This window comes from Hylobates moloch, unplaced genomic scaffold (genome assembly GCF_009828535.3).
Source record: "Hylobates moloch isolate HMO894 unplaced genomic scaffold, HMol_V3 SCAFFOLD_18, whole genome shotgun sequence".
Taxonomy (NCBI): Eukaryota; Metazoa; Chordata; class Mammalia; order Primates; family Hylobatidae; genus Hylobates; species Hylobates moloch.
In genome coordinates, this window is record NW_026652293.1 from 32,793,084 (window position 1) to 32,803,425 (window position 10,342).

A 10,342-nucleotide genomic window follows, 5' to 3' on the forward strand; every position below is an offset into this window, starting at 1 on the left:
CAGTCTTTGGTCTAGTTCTAGAGATCCCAGCCTTAGATCTCTCCCAACATTCCTCTGGGGCCCTCCAGACATCCACAATCTCAAGAGAAATTGCAAGCTTCTCACCATCTCTCTCTCGCCCATACATGCTCCGGCTCCCCCCACTTCATTCGCTCTCTCTCCTCTTCTTGTTCTCCCTAGCTTCTCTTCATATGCTCTCCTCCCCCAACTGTCTCTCTCCTCTTGCTAAGTGTGCCCTCCTGAGTCGATCTTGTAAATTTCTTTTTAAGCCTTACTTTTAATATTCTCCCTTTCTCTCTCTCTCCCCTCTCTCGGCTGAGTCTTTGTGTGACTGTTTTCTACCCCCCCACACCCCCACCCCACCGTCCTTCTAATTGTCTCAGACTTTAGTCCTTTCCTCCTCTCTCAAGGGGACACAGTTGACCTTTCCTAGGAGTAGCCTCTTTTTTTGTCCCCAGACTTCTTGCCCCTGGGCTCTTCTCTTCTTTTCAAATGGCACACATGCCATCCCTGAATTTGCAGGAGTTTCTTTCTGCCTGTTTCACGCCAAATATAGCTTTTTTTTCATACCATGTTACCAAGGAATAATCTTAGTAGACCGCTGTTAATACTTCTAGACCCCACCATGACTTCCTTCTAGTATTTATCCTTATCATACACTCCACGAAAGGATCACTTATATTATGCCCATATTTTCCTCATTCTATCCAAATCAGGATACCTAAGAGCAGAAGTCCAAGCCTACTTATAATTACAGTAAGATAGGATATTTGAAATCTGGGCTGTCCTCGGAAATCTGGGACATAATGTTGCTATAAATGCCACCTATCCAGAATCCAGCTCTCAAGCAGTTTCATAAGCAAGCACTCTGAACATCCTCAGCATTGTCAGGAAGTTTGTATATTACACTCAGACTAAAAAAGGTTTTCCTCTCATTTTGTCCATTCTGGGAATCAGAATTTTGACTGCACATGAGGTGGGGTCTGGCCATCCAGGTTGCTATCTAGAAATCACCACATAGGGGGATTCTTCATAAAAAGTTTTTATGAGTTTTTTATGAAGCTCACAAAAATCTTTCACTGAGGCCAGGCGCAGTGGCTCACACCTGTAATCCCAGCACTTTGGGAGGCCAAGGGGTGGGGGGGTGGATCATCTGAGGTCAAGAGTTCAAGACCAGCCTGGATAACATGGTGAAACCCCATCTCTACTAAAAATAGAAAAATTACATGGGTGTGGTGGCAGGTGCCTGTAATCCCAGCTACTTGGGAGGCTGAGGCAGGAGAATCGCTTGAACCCAGGAGGCAGAGGTTGCAGTGAGCTGAGATCGCGCCATGGCACTCCAGCCTGGGTGACAGAGCGAGACTACACCTCAAAAAAAAAAAAATCTTTCACTGAGAAAGGTTGAACCCAAGTCTGAAATGAAAGCCTACAGTTTACTACCCACTGATTGATTTATGCAGAAATCTGTATAAAGATCTCCAAAGGTGGCTTAGTAGGTTCTGTTTTAAACTTTCAGTTCCTCCTCCCTAGGATGTTAGGGAAACCTCTTAACCAATATGAGTTCCTCTGATCTGAGCTGAACTTTCCTTATTCCACTATCCAAATTCTGCTGATTCTTTTCTGTCCAGGATATTCATCTAAGTCACCATGGTTGTATATGCTCGAGGTTCACTTTAAGTACAGTCTTAATCTTGTTTCTGAGGAAGTTTGCTTTCTCCAGTAGGTCTGCAAAACTTCCGCTTCTTATTTCCTATTGCCCCTGAAATGACATTTCTCCTTGTGAATTAATATGGGACTGCCTACCTCTAGGTAATCCTGTTTTTGTCATGTATCTGTATTGCATTTTCTGCCCACTTTTGTCCTCTCCTACAGTGAAGGGAGCATTTTAAACTTTTTTGTTTCCGTAGAAGAGTAACTTGCTGGTTGGAAGACCCAAGTTTAACATGGATCCCCGGAGAAACATGGACCCCCGGAGAAACATGGAGAGCCTGAGACATCCTGTGTAATTCAATAAATATCCACCCACTCCCACCCCCACCTTTGCTGGCTACAGCAGCTGGTGAAGTTAGAGGGAAGGAGGTTTTTTTATGTTTTGTTTTGTTTTGTTTTGGAGACGGAGTTTTGCTCTTGTTGCCTAAGCTGGAGTGCAATGGCATGAACTTGGCTCACTGCAACCTCCGTCTCCTAGGTTCGAGCAATTCTCCTGTTTCAGCCTCCCGAGTATCTGGGATTACAGGCACACACCAAACCGCCTGGCTAATTTTTTGCATTTTTAATAGAAACAGGGTTCCACCATGTTAGCCAGGCTGGTCTCGAACTCCTGACCTCAGGTGATCTGCCCGCCTCGGCCTCCCAAAGTGCTGGGATTACAGGCGTGAGCTACCGCGCCCGGCCAAAAGGAGTTATTTTTGAGCATTTTATGCAGCTCAGTCTCGTGCAGACCGCACATACTGTAGAGTTCATGCACTTTTCTCCCAGTAGTGAGTTTCAGCTCTTGCTTTACATGTCGTTCCAACAAGCTTGGATATTTAGTTTCCATGTCTATAGCAGATCAAAATTAACAATTAGTGGGTGGGGGTTGGGAGGCCAGAATAAGATAGTTAAAAGCACAGATTCTGGAGTCAAACTGAGTCTTTGAATCCTGTGCTGCTGCTTTCTAACTGTATGACTTTGAAGTATTTAACCTTTTAGCTTCAATTTCCTCATCTGTAAAATGAGAATAATAATAGTAGCTATTTTGCACAGTTGTCATAAAGATTAAATAAGTTAATATATATTAAGTGCCTGCAATTGTAAGTACTATATGAGTATAGAGAGGGCACATTGGTAACAGTAGTGATGAGATATAGCAAAGAAGCAAACCAACCAAAAAAAAAGCAGTGAAAACAGAGCATTCTAGGATCCAACCGTGTAAGACAGAGGTTCCCAAACTTTCTCAGCTCAAAGGCACCTTTAGTGTCTCAGTAATTTTTTCATGGTGCCTTCTCCATGTCCACCCCCCCACAAGAAAACCAAAGTAATAATTCTGTTTATTAAGTAGTTAAGTCCAAACAATTTAATCAGTATTTATAACATCCTAATAATTTACTAACCATTTGAAATGATAATTATATAAGTTTTTATTCTTTTCTTTCTTTCTTTCTTTCTTTTTGAGATAGAGTCTTGCCCTGTCGCCCAGACTGGGGTGCAGTGGCGCCATCTCAGCTCACTGTAACCTCCGCCTCCGGGTTCAAGTGATTCTCTTGCCTCAGCCTCCTGAGTAGCTGGGATTACAGGTGTGCGCCACCACACCCAGCTAATTTTTGCATTTTTAGTAGAGACGGGGTTTGTCATGTTGGCCAGGCTGGTCTTGAACTCCTGACCTCAGGTGATCCACCCGCCTCAGCCTCCCAAAGTGCTGGGATTAGAGCCACCATGCCCAGCATTTTTTTTTTCTTTTTTTTTGAGACGGAGTCTTGCCCTGTCACCCAGGCTGTAGTGCAGTGGTGTAGTCTCGGCTCACTGCAACCTCTGCCTTTTTGTAGAGATGGATTTTGCCGTGTTGGCCAGGCTGGTCTCAAACTCCTGACCTCAAGTGATCCACTCGCCTCAGCCTCCCTCCTTATGTTCCCTGCCTTCAGACCACTACACACTACAGGGTCTGAAGGCAGGGAACATAAGGCCGATTCATGCTGACTTCCTAGAACTAAGTCAGAAGGAAAACTCCAACTTTCCACACCCAAGTAACAAAAGGGCCAGAGGCTACTCCCTTTGCATCCCCCACTTTTCTGCGTGGCGGATGAAAAACTGAAAGTACCTGTGATTTGTCCCCTTCCGCAACCAGTCAGGCTGGTCTCAGGCCAAGTTTTCATTTGCATAGGAGTATAAGTTTGTAACTTCACTTCAGCCTCTGATTGGTCACCTTATGCAACCAATCAGATGTTTGCATGGGTTTAACTTTGTAACTTCACTTCAGTCTGTGATTGGTTGCAGAAAGCAACCAATCAGATTAATCACAGGCCACTACTTCATTTACATAAGGTGTACCTCAAGTAACCAATGGGAAGCCTCTAGAGGGTATTTAAATCCCAGAAAATTCTGTAACCAGTTTCCTGAACCCCTATGCTTGGCCTGCTCCCACACTATGGAGTGTACTTTCGTTTTCAGTAAATCTCTGCTTTTCTTGCTTCATTCTTTCCTTGGTTTGTTTCTGTGTTTTGTGCAGTTTTTTCAAGAAGCCAAGAACCTGGGCACCTTCCACTGGTAACAAAATTGCTGGGATTACAGGCATGAGCCACTGTGCCCAGCCAGTTTTTATTCTTAAATATTAATAATTTTGTGCTAAGGGATGTATGTGCCTGTTTAGCAATTCCCTTCTCAAACTTTGGGATCTCATCGTATACTGCTACAGTCATTTCTTGTCCCACAGTGATTTTCACTTGGTACTTGCTTTTTATTACAGCAACCTCTGAAAACTCAGCTTCAAAAAGACATGACATCATCCAGAGGCATGTCTAAACCTTGAACTCAAGCTTGTGTGGTATCAGACATATATTGAATCTCCGTCTCCCCTCTCCCCTCTCTCTTTTTCCTGTCTCTTTAAGATGGAGTCTCACTGTCTCACCCAGGCTAGAGTGCAGTGGCGCGATCACAGCTCACTACAACCTCCGCCTTCTGTGTTCAAACCATTCTCATGCCTTAGCCTCCCAAGTAGCTAGAGTTACAGGTGTGCGCCAACATGTCCAACTGATTTTTGTAGTTTTTGTAGAGATGGGATTTTGCCTTGTTGTCTAGGCTGGTCTCGAACTCCTAGCCTCAAGTGATCCACCCGCCTCGGTCTCCCAAAGTGCTGGGATTACAGGCATGAGCCATTGCGCCCAGCTTGTATTTCTCCTAAAATGTCAAAATATTCTCTAGAGCCCTCAGTTAGCTAGGGCGCCCCAGGGCTCCTCAAAAGACAATTTGGGAACCACAGGTATAAAACGGAAATCCCCTAACAAACCCTCAGGATATTAACACAGAACATCACAGAATCACAAATAGTGGTCATGATAATAACTTTCTCACCTGCATTAACCAGCCCCAGTTCCAGGCTGTCTTGGGGGAAGTAAAATGATATAAGAAAATGGCCCTATTTGATGCTAAAATATTTGCAGAGAGCAGGCCTAAAAAGGACACCCCACAGGAGAAAAGTTCACGGGAAGAGAAGCAGAAGCCCTAGGCTGAACAGAAAGGAGAAAAAGGTGGCTGACCCTGCCCCTGAGGAGATGGATGAATGTGAGCAGGCACCGGCTGCTGAGCCTAAAGCCAAGACCCCTTTGCTCACTTGCCCGAGTACCTTTGTGATGGATGAATTTAAGCACAAGTACTCCAATAAGGACACAATGTGGTGTTGCCGTGTTTTCGGGAGCACCCTGATAAGGATGGTTGGTCTGAGTATTGCTTTCCTGAGAAGCTCACCCAGACCTTCTGGAGTTGCAGTCTCATCGCTGGAATGTTCCAACAATTGAACAAACTGAGGAAGAATGCCTTTGCCAGTGCCATCCTCTTTGGAAGCAACAATATCAGCTCCATTTCTGGAGCCTGGGTCTTCACAGGCCAGAAGCTTGCCTTGACACTGAGTCCAGATTGGCAGGTGGTCTTCGAGTCATACACGTGGTAGAAACTGGATCCTGGCAGCAAGGACACCCAGACACTGGTTTGTGAGTACTGTTCCTGGAAAGGGGCCTTCCAGCAGGTGGTCTAAGTTCAATCAGGGCAAGATCTTCAAGTAAACAGCTCTTGCCCTTGCCATTGCCTTGCTTCCTGCACCTGTCCTTTAAGGAGATGGGGATCATTAAAAGAAACTGAATATTGAAAAAAAAAAGTTTAATTTAAGGTCAGTTCCATTTATGAAGACTGAGAAATACCAAGTGCCGGCTTAACAAGATTGCCATCCAACATTATTAACATTTAACATAAAAATATTGGGCCGGGAGTGGTGGCTCACACCTGTGGCTCACATCCCAGCACTTTGGAAGGCAAAGGAGGAAGGATTGCTTGAAGCCAGGAGTTCAACACAAGCCTGGGCAGCAAAGCAAGATTCTGTCTCTACAAAAAATACATAAAAAATTAGCTGGGCGTGGTGATGCATGCCTATAATCGTAGCTACACGGGAGGATGAGCTAGGAGGCTCGCTTGAGCCCAGGAGTTTGAGTCTGCAGTGAGCTATGACTGCGCTACTGCACTCCAGCCTGGGCAATAGAGTAAGACCTTACTCTAAAAGTAAAGAAATAAATAAATGTACTTTCAGCTACGCTAAAAACTTACAAGGTCATTGTCAGGCCCCATCCTTTCCTCAAAGAACAAAGAACACAAACCTTAGAATCACATAGTTTTGGATTCAAATTTAGACCCACTGCTTTCCATGATCTTGAGCAAGTCTCTCAATCTTTCCAATCACCTTCTCATAAAAAATTTAGACCATAATTCTCACCTCTTAAGTTCTTATGGAAAGTGAAAGAACTTATAAAAAGTGCCTAGCACAGACCCTGGAACATAACAGGTGGTCAAGACCCCCTTGTCATTTTCTAAACATGCCTTAGACTTGCATCCTACTAAACCTTTGCAACATGGTGCTTCCTTGGCCTGATAAACCCTACTGCTTTTGTCTGCTGCCAAACTCTGTTCATTCTGCGTCACCCAACTTAAATACATTCTTCTCTCTGAAGCTTCTCTTGGCTTCTTTGGAGAGAATGAGTCACTCTCTCTTGTTCAGTTCTGCAGGATTTACCACTATCGCCTCACTTGATCACATTGTGTTGTAATTGCTTATTTATGAATCTTTTCCCTCACCAGATTTTATGGTCCTCCTCCATGGCTGAAGCGACATATTTTCACAGCACCTGGCATGGTACTTGGCCCTCAATAAATGTTTTGATGAATGGAGGAATAATAATAGCAAACACTCAGTGCTTAATTCTAGGCACTATTCCAAGTGCTTTACAAATATTATTAACTTGTTTAATCTCCACGACAATTCTATGAATTATTATCATTTATCTCTTGCAGATGAGGAAAATGGCACATAGAAAAGTTATGTAATTTGTCTAAGATCACTCAGCTGTTAATTGTCAAAGCCAGGATTCAAACCCAAGCAGTTGGTGTGAGTCCAGACTTTTAGCCAACACACCACAATGCCTCCCAGTGAACAAAGGAACGAATAATCACAAACAAATTTGCTTTTCCCAAATGTCTTGCTTTCTCAGGTTTTGGAATGGCTCATCCATTCATTTAACAAACATTTTACATAGAGCTTTCTATGTGTATAATTATCATACTAAACACCAATCGCTGCTTTCCTCACCCCGGCCACACCCCACTTCACACAATCTTCACTGCTTGCCCCAACCTCAACTGGTCTGTGAATTTCTTTGTTTTGTTTTGCTGGAAACAGGGTCTTACCCTGTCACTCAGGTTGGAGAGCAGTGGCATGATCATAGTTCACTGTAGCCTGGAACTCCTGGGCTCAAATGAGCCTCCTGCCTCAGCCTCCAGCCTCCAGCCTGAGTACCTAGGACTTCAGGTGCCCATCATCACACCTGGCTAATTTTTAATATGTTTTTGGAGAGACAAAGTCTAGCTATGTTGCCCAGGCTGGTCTCAAACTCCTGGACTCAAGCAATCCTCCCATTTCAGCCTCCCAAAGTGCTGGGATTATAGGCATGAGCCACCGTGCCCAGTCCTCTTTCAGTTTCTGGAATGTGTTGTGCTCTCTCCCACCTCTGACTCGTGATTGCCACATTGACTAGCTAACTTGTACTTTTTCTTCAATTCTCAGCTTAAATTTCTTCCTTCTGAAAGACTTCCATTAGTGCCCTAAAGAAAGTTAGGTACACCTGCTCTGGGCTTCCCATGGCACTTGACACTTTCCTCATCATAACATTTTTCATACATACTATTCTTGCCCATTTGCTTGTCCACCTTCTGCACTAGACTATAAGCTCTACGAGAGCAAGAACTGAGTCTATCCAGGTTGTCACTGAATCTGCAGCACCTCGCCTGATGTCTGGCATATAGTAGGTACCTGACAAATATTTTTTGAATGACAGATTGAAGCACGAGCAAGACAAAATCTCTATGCTTAAGTCTAGGGAGGCTGGGCACTGTGGTTCATTCCTATAATCCCAGTGCTTTGGGAGGCCCAGGCAAGAGGATCACTTGAGGCCAAAGGTTCAAGACCAGCCTGGGCAACATAGCAAGACCCCATCTCTACAAAAATAAATAAATTAGCGGCATGGTGGTGTGTGGTTGTAGTCCTAGCTATTCTGGAGGCTGAGGTGGGAGGATCTCTTGAGCCCATGAGTAATTACAGTGAGCTATGACTGTGCCCCTGCACCCCAGTCTGGGCAATAGAGCAAGACCCTGTTTCTTAAAAAATAAAAAAATACAGAAGTCTACTGGGGGAAAAAAGCCTAGAGGGGATACAGGAAAATAAACACTTGTAGTATATTGTGATAAGTGCTATAATAGAGATCTCCCAGGGTTCTTCAGGGACACAGAGGGAAAGATTTCTAACTCTACTTGGGGTAAAGTGGAAGGGGGAAAGCTCACCAGAGTCTTAAAGGATAAGTGAGAGTTGAAAAGAAAGAGGTTATTAGCTAGGCGCAGTGGCTTATGCCTATAATCCCAGCACTTTGGGATGCCGAAGTGGATGGATCACCTGAAGTCAGGAGTTCGAGACCAGCCTGGCCAACGTGGTAAAATCTCATCTCTATGAAAAATGCAAAAATTAGCCAGGCGTGGTGGCACACGCCTGTAGTCTCAGCTACTCGGGAGGCTGAGGCACGAGAATTGCTCGAAGCTGGGAGGTAGAGGTTGTAGTGAACCGAGATCACACCACTGCACTCCAACCTGGGCCACAGAGTGAGACTCCATCTCAAAAAAAAAAAAAAGAAAAGAAGAAAAGAAAGAAAGATGTAGTATAGAGGCGAAAAGTAAGATCAAGAACTGTAATAGAAATTGCTTTGTAGCCTAAATGGCTAAATCATTTTTCTGTGTGTCTAAAAATAACATTAATCTAAACTTAGTCTTACAATTGGCTTGTTTAGTAAGAATTTGGAAGCAATATGAAATAACTTAAAAGGTAACATGATGGAATAATGTTATTTCTTAATTATCACTCCTATAAATTCCCATGAAAATCCCTTCTTTATTATCATATTTATTATGCTGCACTACCATTGTCAAAATGTGTCTATCCTACCTGATTTTGAGCTATTTAAGGCATTGGATTAAAGAGCATTAAGATCTGATTCGATTCTGTGTATTCCTCATACCGAGAACAAAGCCAGGCCCAGAGGGTCTGTGAATACTCCAGCATGACCACAAAGTCCTAAATGAACTGACCCCCAACAAGCTGTGTTTTGTCTTGTGTCCCATACTCTGTGCTTCAGCCAATATTAAACACCTTTCAGTTACCTGGACAAAATTTGGCTGCTTCAAGCCTCTAGGCCTTCACACATGCCAATGCCACTCCCATTGTCTTCCCACCCATTTCCCAGCTCTTCATCTAACTAACTTCTACTCAGCTTTCAGCTTAAACATTACTTCTGAAGGAAGCTTTCCCTGACCTGAAGACACAATTAGACCTTCCTATTATATGGCCTTTAACGCCCTATATTTTTCTTTGGTGTCATTTGTCATACTTGTAGATACTTAATCATTCTCTCTCCTTTAGATAGTAAATTTCATAATTCAGCACTTGGACTACAGCATATAAGGCAGATGCTCAATAAAAATTATTTTGAATAAGTTACTGAAAAAATGAATAAGGTGCTACTATGTGTTTTTAAGTATGATTTTAGTGGCTCGGTTTTCAGGAATCTCTATGTGGTATCGTGGTGGACTGGAATTAATTAAAATCATTAAATCAAACTAGGGCCAGGCACGGTGGCTTATGCCTATAATCCCAGCCCTTTGGGAGGCTGAGGTGGGCAGATCACTTGAGGTCAGGAGTTTGACACCAGCCTGGCCAACTTGGTGAAACCCCATCTCTATTAAAAATATAAATAAAAAAAAATTAGCTGGGCATAGTGGCACACACCTGTAGTCTCAGCTACTTGGGAGGCTGAGGCAGGAGAATCACTTGAACCTGGGAGGCAAAGGTTGCAGTGAGCCAAGATCGTGCCCCTGCACTCTAGCCTGGGTGACAGAGTGAGACTTTGTCTCAAAAAAAGAAAAAACAGACTAATCAAATCAGTGAATCACCATGTAGTGATTTAGTACTAGAAGCACTTCGCATGCACCATTAAGAATCAAGGTTGTGGTCGGGGGTGGTGGCTCACACTTGGAATCCCAGCACTTTGGGAGACCAAGGCAGAGG

The 10,342-nt window shown here is 43.7% G+C and overlaps 1 pseudogene; it reads left to right on the plus strand.

The window, feature by feature from the left end:
* The first annotated feature begins 1,943 nt into the window (after positions 1 to 1,943).
* Positions 1,944 to 5,753, plus strand: LOC131381783 (elongation factor 1-gamma-like; annotated as a pseudogene).
* The last annotated feature ends 4,589 nt before the right edge of the window (positions 5,754 to 10,342 follow it).